Raw genomic sequence first — 11,172 nt, 5'->3', positions numbered from 1 at the left:
TAAACAGAAATTTATATCTAGAACATTCCGTATAAAATCCAAATAACTAAAAACTTGAATTTATCAGAAAAAGAGAGTAGAGGCATAAGAAAGCTATTGGTATTGGATTTATTATAGGTAGACCTTTAATGGTGAACCTAATATGGTGTGATTCAGGGAACCAGGGGCTCTTAGAGATGTATATAGATGCTGTAATATGAACTAAAACTTGGACATTTTATGACAGTCATAGAATGAGTGTACCTAGAGACTGTACAAAATCAAAATCAAAAAGTGTTATTTGGAGAGCATAAACAGACCACTGCACAAGAGGGAAGGGATATTACTCCCAGAAATTGATCAAGTCATATTCCGAATTTAGACCCTTCGGTACACGAGTTTGTAATTTAAAAATCCAGAACATTTCCCTCTTCTGCAGTAGCCTGTCTCTGTTGCCCCCTCTAGGCGGACAAAACACTCTCTCAATGGCCTGCCACCTAAGTGTTTCCACACTTTTTTGGTGGTATTTCGCAAAGTGCTGCACCAGGGGAGTAGACGCAACACCTGCCTGAATTGTGGACAAGTGATTTCGGATACGTACTTTCACCTCGGTGGTCGTGAGCCCAACGTATTGTAGATGGCAACTAGTGCAACTCAAGACATAAACTACATACGTGGAGGTACATTTGAGGCAGGACTGTATGGAGTAAACCTCTCCAGTAACTTCAGATCTGACACTATCAGATTGTATTACATATTCACACACCCTACATTTATTCAGGCACTTGAAGGTGCCTTTATGGGTCAGCCAGGAACTCTGTCCCCTGTCAGTCTTAGGTAGAACAGAGGGAGACAATAAGTTACCAAGTGTAGTTGTCTTTCTATAGGAACAGCGCAGACCTTGAGCAATGCAGTGCTCCAGTTTGTCGTCAGCCGCCAAAAATGAAAAATGTTTTTGAATAATTTTACATATATCGGCATATTCCTGACTGTACTCAGTGACAAAGGTCACTCCCTTATGTTCAGCTTTAGACTTAATACCATCCCTGTTTAGAACCGCAGACCTTTCTAGAGGATCCACTTGGCTCCTAGCCTTCCTAATTACTTTTGTATTATATCCTCTGTTCTTCAACCTTTTGGTTAAATCGTCACACTGTTCAGCACATTTTTCTGGCAATGAACAGTTACGTTTAACCCGAATGAACTGGCCTTTAGCCACAGCAAAAGGTACATGTCTAGGGTGACAGCTATGTGCGTGCAAAAGGGTGTTCCCCGTTATGGGCTTCCTATATATTTCTGTCTCAACCTTTCCATCCCTTGTACCTATAATAGTAATGTCCAAGTAATTTATCACATTATCCTGTAGATCACAGGTGAACTCAATTCCAATATTATTGGAATTCAAGTATGTGACAAAGGACATGAACTGTGACTCACTTCCACTCCACACGAGGAGTAGGTCATCTATATAGCGGCCATAAAAATAAATATGTTCTCTGAAGGGGTTTCCATCCCCATAGACGTGGGACAGCTCCCACCAACCCATGAACAGGTTGGCGTAAGAAGGGGCAAACTTTGCCCCCATCGCTGTCCCACGTCTCTGGAGAAAGAAACCACCCTCAAAAGAGAAATAATTATGAGTGAGCAAAAACTTAAGAACTCTAAGAATACATTTTCTGAATTCAAAAGAAAAATCTGAAAAAAACTCCAAAAAGAAATTGACCGCTATTAGACCCTCCTCGTGTGGAATGGAGGAATATAATGCCACTACATCAATAGTGGCCCACCTAAAGCTGGGTTGCCAGCCTAGTTGTTCCACTGTACATATGATGTCTTTGGTGTCTCGGATATAGCTATGCAGCCCTTGCACCAAAGGCTGCAACAGACTGTCTACCCACTGTCTGTTGCAGCCTTTGGTGCAAGGGCTGCATAGCTATATCCGAGACACCAAAGACATCATATGTACAGTGGAACAACTAGGCTGGCAACCCAGCTTTAGGTGGGCCACTATTGATGTAGTGGCATTATATTCCTCCATTCCACACGAGGAGGGTCTAATAGCGGTCAATTTCTTTTTGGAGTTTTTTTCAGATTTTTCTTTTGAATTCAGAAAATTTATTCTTAGAGTTCTTAAGTTTTTGCTCACTCATAATTATTTCTCTTTTGAGGGTGGTTTCTTTCTCCAGAGACGTGGGACAGCGATGGGGGCAAAGTTTGCCCCTTCTTACGCCAACCTGTTCATGGGTTGGTGGGAGCTGTCCCACGTCTATGGGGATGGAAACCCCTTCAGAGAACATATTTATTTTTATGGCCGCTATATAGATGACCTACTCCTCGTGTGGAGTGGAAGTGAGTCACAGTTCATGTCCTTTGTCACATACTTGAATTCCAATAATATTGGAATTGAGTTCACCTGTGATCTACAGGATAATGTGATAAATTACTTGGACATTACTATTATAGGTACAAGGGATGGAAAGGTTGAGACAGAAATATATAGGAAGCCCATAACGGGGAACACCCTTTTGCACGCACATAGCTGTCACCCTAGACATGTACCTTTTGCTGTGGCTAAAGGCCAGTTCATTCGGGTTAAACGTAACTGTTCATTGCCAGAAAAATGTGCTGAACAGTGTGACGATTTAACCAAAAGGTTGAAGAACAGAGGATATAATACAAAAGTAATTAGGAAGGCTAGGAGCCAAGTGGATCCTCTAGAAAGGTCTGCGGTTCTAAACAGGGATGGTATTAAGTCTAAAGCTGAACATAAGGGAGTGACCTTTGTCACTGAGTACAGTCAGGAATATGCCGATATATGTAAAATTATTCAAAAACATTTTTCATTTTTGGCGGCTGACGACAAACTGGAGCACTGCATTGCTCAAGGTCTGCGCTGTTCCTATAGAAAGACAACTACACTTGGTAACTTATTGTCTCCCTCTGTTCTACCTAAGACTGACAGGGGACAGAGTTCCTGGCTGACCCATAAAGGCACCTTCAAGTGCCTGAATAAATGTAGGGTGTGTGAATATGTAATACAATCTGATAGTGTCAGATCTGAAGTTACTGGAGAGGTTTACTCCATACAGTCCTGCCTCAAATGTACCTCCACGTATGTAGTTTATGTCTTGAGTTGCACTAGTTGCCATCTACAATACGTTGGGCTCACGACCACCGAGGTGAAAGTACGTATCCGAAATCACTTGTCCACAATTCAGGCAGGTGTTGCGTCTACTCCCCTGGTGCAGCACTTTGCGAAATACCACCAAAAAAGTGTGGAAACACTTAGGTGGCAGGCCATTGAGAGAGTGTTTTGTCCGCCTAGAGGGGGCAACAGAGACAGGCTACTGCAGAAGAGGGAAATGTTCTGGATTTTTAAATTACAAACTCGTGTACCGAAGGGTCTAAATTCGGAATATGACTTGATCAATTTCTGGGAGTAATATCCCTTCCCTCTTGTGCAGTGGTCTGTTTATGCTCTCCAAATAACACTTTTTGATTTTGATTTTGTACAGTCTCTAGGTACACTCATTCTATGACTGTCATAAAATGTCCAAGTTTTAGTTCATATTACAGCATCTATATACATCTCTAAGAGCCCCTGGTTCCCTGAATCGCACCATATTAGGTTCACCATTAAAGGTCTACCTATAATAAATCCAATACCAATAGCTTTCTTATGCCTCTACTCTCTTTTTCTGATAAATTCAAGTTTTTAGTTATTTGGATTTTATACGGAATGTTCTAGATATAAATTTCTGTTTACATCACGAAGTTACATTACTCAAGTACTGTCTAGGATAATAATCTAGTTAAGTATAGTTCAGATTATTATTATTGTTTTTCTAAATACTTTAGGTTATACCAATAGACGATTAAGAAACATACTTCTTGAATTTCTTAAAGTGTATACTAGTGAGATTAACCTGTCGATAAATATCGTATAGGTACTATAGAATTATCAATTCTACTATGAACTTAAAGTGTTAACATCAATATTATTATTATTTATAATGTTTAATGTTTTGTTTACTAAGTTCACTTTAAATCTCCACTTTGTATATGAACAAGTAGTAAAGTAATTTATGTAATAACGTCGGTTACCAAGTATTGATCTGACTTAGTTCTTAGATGGGCAATATACACATATATATATGTATGTAAATTAAAGTTGGTTCCCAAATGGTTAACCTTTACACAACATGCTTTTAATTTTAAACCAATCAAAGAGTTCCTGTTGCTTTTTAAGAAACACAGGTGCACAGTCCTTTAGCTATGATTACGGCCTGAGGGCCGAAACATGTTAGCGGACATTCGTGTTGTGTACTTGTGATGACCCCTGGAGTGTTTTAATATTTTCAACAATAAAGATGAAGTTTTATCTATATTGACCGTTGTCTGCACAATTCTTCCTTTTGCTATATATATATATATATATATATATATATATATATATATATATATATATATATATATATATATATAAATACATATATTTTTATTTTTTTTAAATAGAATTTATATAGTTTTTAACCAAAGTTGTGTTGTGTTATTTATACATATAAATATATATATATATATATATATATATATTTATATATATATATATATAAAATAGAGTTAAATATATCTTTTTCTATTTTTGAATAAAAAATGAATACTTTGAAAAAAAAAAAAGTTTCGTTATTTACTTTGAATTAAAAAATTTTATTTAATAATATAAAAAACTTTATTAAACACCAAAAATTAACATCAAAACAGTGAACTCTAATAAACATTAACAAAGGTTATAAGTGCGTTAAATATTTTAGAACCCATAACTTGAAGGTATATATGAAGAATAGAATTATAAATCAGGATGTCGTCTATTCAAGAACTCTAACTTTTTCTGATAATACTCCTTTTGCACTGTTAACTGTTCTTGAAGTATATTATTTCTCTGTTTTTCTAATTCTATCATTTGTTTAAAAAATTCATTTTGTTCATTTCTGAAAGACAATGCCATATCTGTTAATCTTTCAACTTCATTTGGTCTCTCCGGTTCATCTATCTGACATTGTTCTGCATCCTCAATCTCTTCCTCACATTCTGATTCCTCTACATGTGGTGTTTCAAGTTGTGTTGATGTTTGTCCCTCTATTTGTGTCTCATCATCATCATCCTCCTGACAAACTGTGTCATTCACAAGTGGTTGTAATGTGATTTCTATTTCATCTATGAATTTAAAAAAAAAAAAAATTAAAAAAATAAATAAAATTAATAAAAAAAAAAAAAAAAGGTCAATAATTACCATCAAATAATGTAATTGACGAATCCTGCATTGTTTGTAGTAATCCCCTGACACCTGTAACAATAAATACATTGATATTCATATATATGTTTTTAAATTAAATATCTTTACATAAACAGAATTTTCAGGAGAAAAGTAAGAAACGTATTAATACATATTAATTACATTTCATTGTCCATTCTTTTCATTAATACAAATGATATTAACATTTTTGTAATATACTTTTACTTACTGGTAGTTTCTTCCCTGCATGGTATACCACATGAAGATGTTGTGGGTTGTTGATGTTCACTAGTCAACTCAGACTCGGATGGTAGGTCCACCTGGGCATTTTCTATTTCATTTTCAAATGCCTGTTCATGTTCTTCTATAGTACATATAAACAAAATAAAAAATAATTAAAATTAAAAATTGAAAAACTGAATATACAAAATACATGTTAAAGAAATAGTATAGTGTAAATTATTCTTTCATTATTCTGATAAAGCATGGAATTTCCAAAAAATTTTATAATTCAATACTATTATAATTTTTATATTTTCTTCTTTTTGGATTATCTTTCATTTCCCAAAAAAAAAATCTAAGTTTAGAAGCGTGGCCATTTTTGGGTTTGACACCTGTTTAGCGCTTGAGGATTGGTTTCTTTTTAAATGTAGCCATCCAATTAAAAAGCGGTATCCAGGTCCTCATCCAAAAATGGTCCTGCTTCCAAGCTTACAAGCAAACTTTGTTAAATACATATTAAAATAAAAAAATATAAAATATTAATATAAAAAAATTATTACCAGGGTATGCTCTGTCTGAATCATGAAATATAAGTTAAGAATATATTATACTATTCATTTAATAGCAATCAATTAGATATTTACCTCGAAAATCCATGGTATCTGATGGTACATCAAGTCCCACCACGACAGCATCCCCCATCCTGGCATACAGCATCTGTTCATAGTCGAGCAGTTCAGCCCTATATGCGGGGCCTCCACCAGTTCCTTTTGATAACTGCTTTTCCTTACATACTTTTCTTTTAATATTCTTACGAATATCATTCACCCGCTTCCGACAGGCCCTGACGTCTTTCGGAAAACTACCCTCTGCTGACACAGCACGACTAATTTGTTCCCAAATAGCCTTTTTTCTTTGAGGGTTGACAGATTTTGCTTGATATCCGATAATAACATCGTAATGTTCGATGACAACTTCAACTAAAATACAGTTCTGTCGATGACTAAACATCACACTTCGGCCACTTTTCGTCTTTCCAGCTAGTCCAGTAGCCATCGCAAATTTAGATAAAAAAATGGCGCTAATAAGAATAGTGTCTTCGTTCGAAGTCAGAATAAAGTAATGAACAATTATCACTAACAACTTTTGTTCCAGAACGTTACAGAAATGGGGCGTTATATGAATAGATTACTGAATAATTTAAATAAAATTAGTAACTGTAATTTGATTGCACAATTAGAATTTACTTTATTCCTATTGGTCAAATGTGTATTTTTTTCAAATTGATGTGTCTTTATTTTTATATACATTCTTTTTTAAAATTCAAAATTATTTGTATGTATCAATTGGGGTAACAACGAACATAGCCCTAAAAATAAATTTAACCTATGAAAAAAAATGTATCGACTGTAGAAATATCGTCACAGTTATTGCGCATTGTAACAATTGCCAGTTATCTTGTATCGACTGTAGAAATATAGTGCACGTTATTGCGCACTTTGTAACAACTTACATGTAATCTATATTTATACAAAAAGATGTCACTAGTTTAATATTTTTTCTTTAATATTGATCAATAAATAAGTTTCTACTCGATTACTTATTTCTTTTAAACATAAGTCATTTTTAAAATGGGTATATTTTAATGCGCAATTACAATAACAATTAGTTCCGTTATTGGGTGGAGTTTTATGGTTAGAGAGATACATACATACATTTGAAGATGAATCGTTCCAAGAAGTTTTCCATTGGTGAATTACTGATAATCACCTATACAATGGAAAAGTATTTTCCGAAAAAAAGGAAGGGGATATTCACATTGGAACAGGATAAAAGAAATCCAATTTTATCAGAGATGGTGCGACGGGTCAGACGTCTGTCTGGCCATAATAGGACTAGAAAACAGTGCCTGAAGCGTTATAATGATCTAATCCGGAGACAATCTAAATTAAGGACCCTAATAAGAAGCTATGTTATGAAATGTAAGTATTTCTGTAATAGTTGTGTATCAATTTTGTAACTCTATTGTAATCTGTCATTAGTTGTTACTTTGTTTACATAATCTTGAACTTTGTACAAAAATATAATTGCAAATTAAGTATCCATTTCAGCTTTATTGTGGTTTGTGAAACAGTATTAACAATGTAATTGTTTCAGTCTGATGTTGTACTGTAAAATCGATTACCAATATAAATACAATTGTATTTCAATTTTTTACAGTCAAAAATAGAAAAAGGCCCCGTTATCTGCGCCCAATAAAATGGAATCCATCCAGTCCAGAAGCTGATTGTGATCCACTACCGACTGTTTTTCTGGAGTCTGAGGCTATAATTAAAACAGGTATGAATATAGTTACTAAAATGTTTAATATTAAGATAACTCATCATTGATATTAACATTTATATGTTCAAAATTTTTACAAAAAGGGAAAAAAAAAAAGAGGCGACAACGTTGCAGAAGGCCAATGCCCATCATTGATGATGAATCTGACAATGAAGGTAGATTTAATTCACATATATCTTACAAATAAATAAAATTATTCTATTTAATGACTATAATCATATTAATTATAGACATGATTGAAGAAGATACAAACCAAAATGCCATTGAAGATATAATTGTTGAAGAGGAAAATAATAATATGAATCAAGATTCACCAAATAGCGAGCAACAACAAGACAATAATATATGTAGGTTCATATGTCTATTCAGTCACTCCTTATATGTCATTATTTTTACTAAAATAGAACTTTTGTTTTAGTGAATAATTATTGAAAAGAGATATGGATTTCAATCAGCATTGTTCTATTACATAAGTATTCCTGTTATAATTATTTTGTATGTCTTTCAGCTATTCAAGATGAAGGACAGAACCTTGAACATGAAGAAGAACTGCAATCTAATTCATCCAATGTAACGGAATTTTATGATTGGAGTGAGTTCTTTTGTATCATAACAATCTTTAGCTTTCAGTATTGTGTGGAACAAAAGACGCATGTGCGTGTACACAGTATTATCAAGATGACATGCTTTTAAATAACAACAGAGGTGTAGATAAAACCTTCTAACAAGATATTAGTCTTTTGTCTGTGTTTCTTGTTAGCATTAGATAAAACACTATTTATCTTGTAATACTGAACTGAAATGTATTCAATTCATGACATAACTATTTTTCTATTTCTCATTGGTATAGTGCCTGAAGAAATAACTATCAACAAAAAAGAAATTTTGGATACCCTGCTGGAAGTTGAAAATAATTTGATGAGGACATACATAAAAGTGCAAAACTTAAGAGAAAAATATCAATCGTTTTAATTAGGAACAATAAAGCAAAACATTATTTCTTTTCATTTTTTAAATAAAAAAAATTATTATGATATGAAAATAAAATTTATTTTGGTTTTCAATAAATCCATATATTTTACAATTTAAAGGTGTGTGTGTGTTTATTTAATCCAAAACATTGAATTATTTTATTTTAAAAAAATAATAAAAAAACCTATATTAATGCTGAGGGGGGAGGTGGATATAAATATAAGAGTTGGGTTAGATCAAAGGGTTGGGTTATATCTTTGAAATACATAAACTCATGTTTAGATAAGTAGTTCAAAAGTTTATACAAAGATATAATTTGTAATACAATTTGGAATGAGATCTTGATGTGCTTTCTTAAATAATATAAACATTGATACAACAAATAATAAAGTAGATATCAAAAAATTGTGTTATTTTCAACATTAAATTTTAATCTTACCATTTAACTTCTATCCCTTCAAAGATTTATATGTGAGAGAATGTGATAATATGATCACAATTATTATATTCAAATTTTTAAAACATTGTTAGCGATTATCGGAAATATAAATACATTTTGTGTTTATTGAAAAGCACACATCGAATTTGTAACATTGATAACTGAACAATACAAATTAAAAAGTAATCAATGAGAATTCACATTTATTTCTCATATGCGCTTTAATTTAACACATTTTTAATAATAAATATGGCGCAAATATATGAATAGCGGCGAGATTTATCAATATCACGCCACATCTCGCCTTTGGAAAGTAATGTAGAAATACGACCCCTTTTATGATAAATAATGGCGCACATGTGCGCCTATCCGATGGCGATATGCAGAGTACTTGACGGAGAACGGAACGGCGATCTTGAACAAAGTTTGATAAATCGAGCCCTAAATCTCCAATAGATTTTAGTCGACTAAATCTCCAGTAGATTTTAGTCGACTAAAATCTAAGGGGTTTAGTTAAAGTGTAATGCATTATTTAAGCATTTATCTATAATTTGCAAACTGATTATATACTCCAGGAGTAAACATAACACCTGTTAATATTTATGGTATTAAGGTTTAAACATGCAATACAGACACAAATTTAGCTGTTGTGATAGGTAACATCTTTATTAAAATTAAATAAAACCAAGTTTCATAAACAAACAGACGTGCAACTTTAAAATATAAAAAAACTAAACTGTAAACTGTATTGGCTGTATTGAACATATTACCCAATACAAAAACTTTAACAGTTCTCTGTTAATAATTAAAACAAGAATCAAGTAACTCAACACAGCAAAAAGTTTCTGCAGCTAGCACAGGCACAGCATAACTTAAACCATTATTCGTGGGTTATGCTTATTTCTATAGGAAGAATCAATTGATTGTTCACAGATTTGAAACATTTTCGGCAACAATATTAGCATTGCTCTAGAACTTCCAAACTCATTATATACTCCTGGAGTAAAGGTTTATTAACCTGTTTTTATTTATGGTATTAAGGTTTGAACATGCAATACAAATTTAACAGATTTAACTGTTTTGGTATATAACATGTCTTTATATATCTTAAAATTTAATAAAATGAAGTTTCGTAAATTTTACAAAAGAGCAGTAATTGGATATGGATTGATTATAACACCTTGCATAAAATGTTTTTGTCAGCAAATTTTGATTTAGTTTTAGTCATAGTCTTTTGACTAAAATGTCATTGTGATTTAGTTTTAGTCATAGTCTTTTGACTAAAATGTCATTTTAGTTTTAGTCGTATTTTAGTCATCAGAATTTCTTTAGTTTTATAGTCATTTTAGTCTAGTTTTAGTCGACAAAATTAACACTGCTTCACATGTTACTTTACCTAGTGTCCAACCTTCTGGCTTATGCTGCAGTCTCCGCCATCAGCTTTGACAGCAGCCAGAGGCAGAAGGCATCTATGGTAAGGAAGAACTGATCATTCTTTCTTTACCATGTGAAGGCAGATCACCAATACAGACAAACCCTCTCCAAAGTTCCACTTTCAGCAGCCCCCAGAACAGATGCCACTCAAACGTTCCACTCTCAGTAGTTCCCAAAACCGATGCCACTCCAAAGTTCCACTCTCAGCAGTTCCCAAAACAGATGCCACTCCGAAGTTCCACTCTCAGCAGTCCCCAGAACTGATGCCTCTCCTATGTTCCACTCTCATCATTCACCAGAACTGATGCTACTCCAATGTTCCACTCTCAGCAGTCCTCAGAACTAATGCCTCTCCAATGTTCCACTCTCAGCAGTCCCCAGAACTGATGCCTCTCCAATGTTCCACTCTCAGCAGTCCCCAGAACTGATGCCACTCCAATGTTCCACTCTCAGCAGTCCCCAGAACTGATGCCTCTCCAATGTTCCACTC

Source organism: Bombina bombina, chromosome 4 (genome assembly GCF_027579735.1).
Source record: "Bombina bombina isolate aBomBom1 chromosome 4, aBomBom1.pri, whole genome shotgun sequence".
Classification (NCBI taxonomy): domain Eukaryota; kingdom Metazoa; phylum Chordata; class Amphibia; order Anura; family Bombinatoridae; genus Bombina; species Bombina bombina.
Note: the sequence above shows the minus strand (reverse complement) of the source record.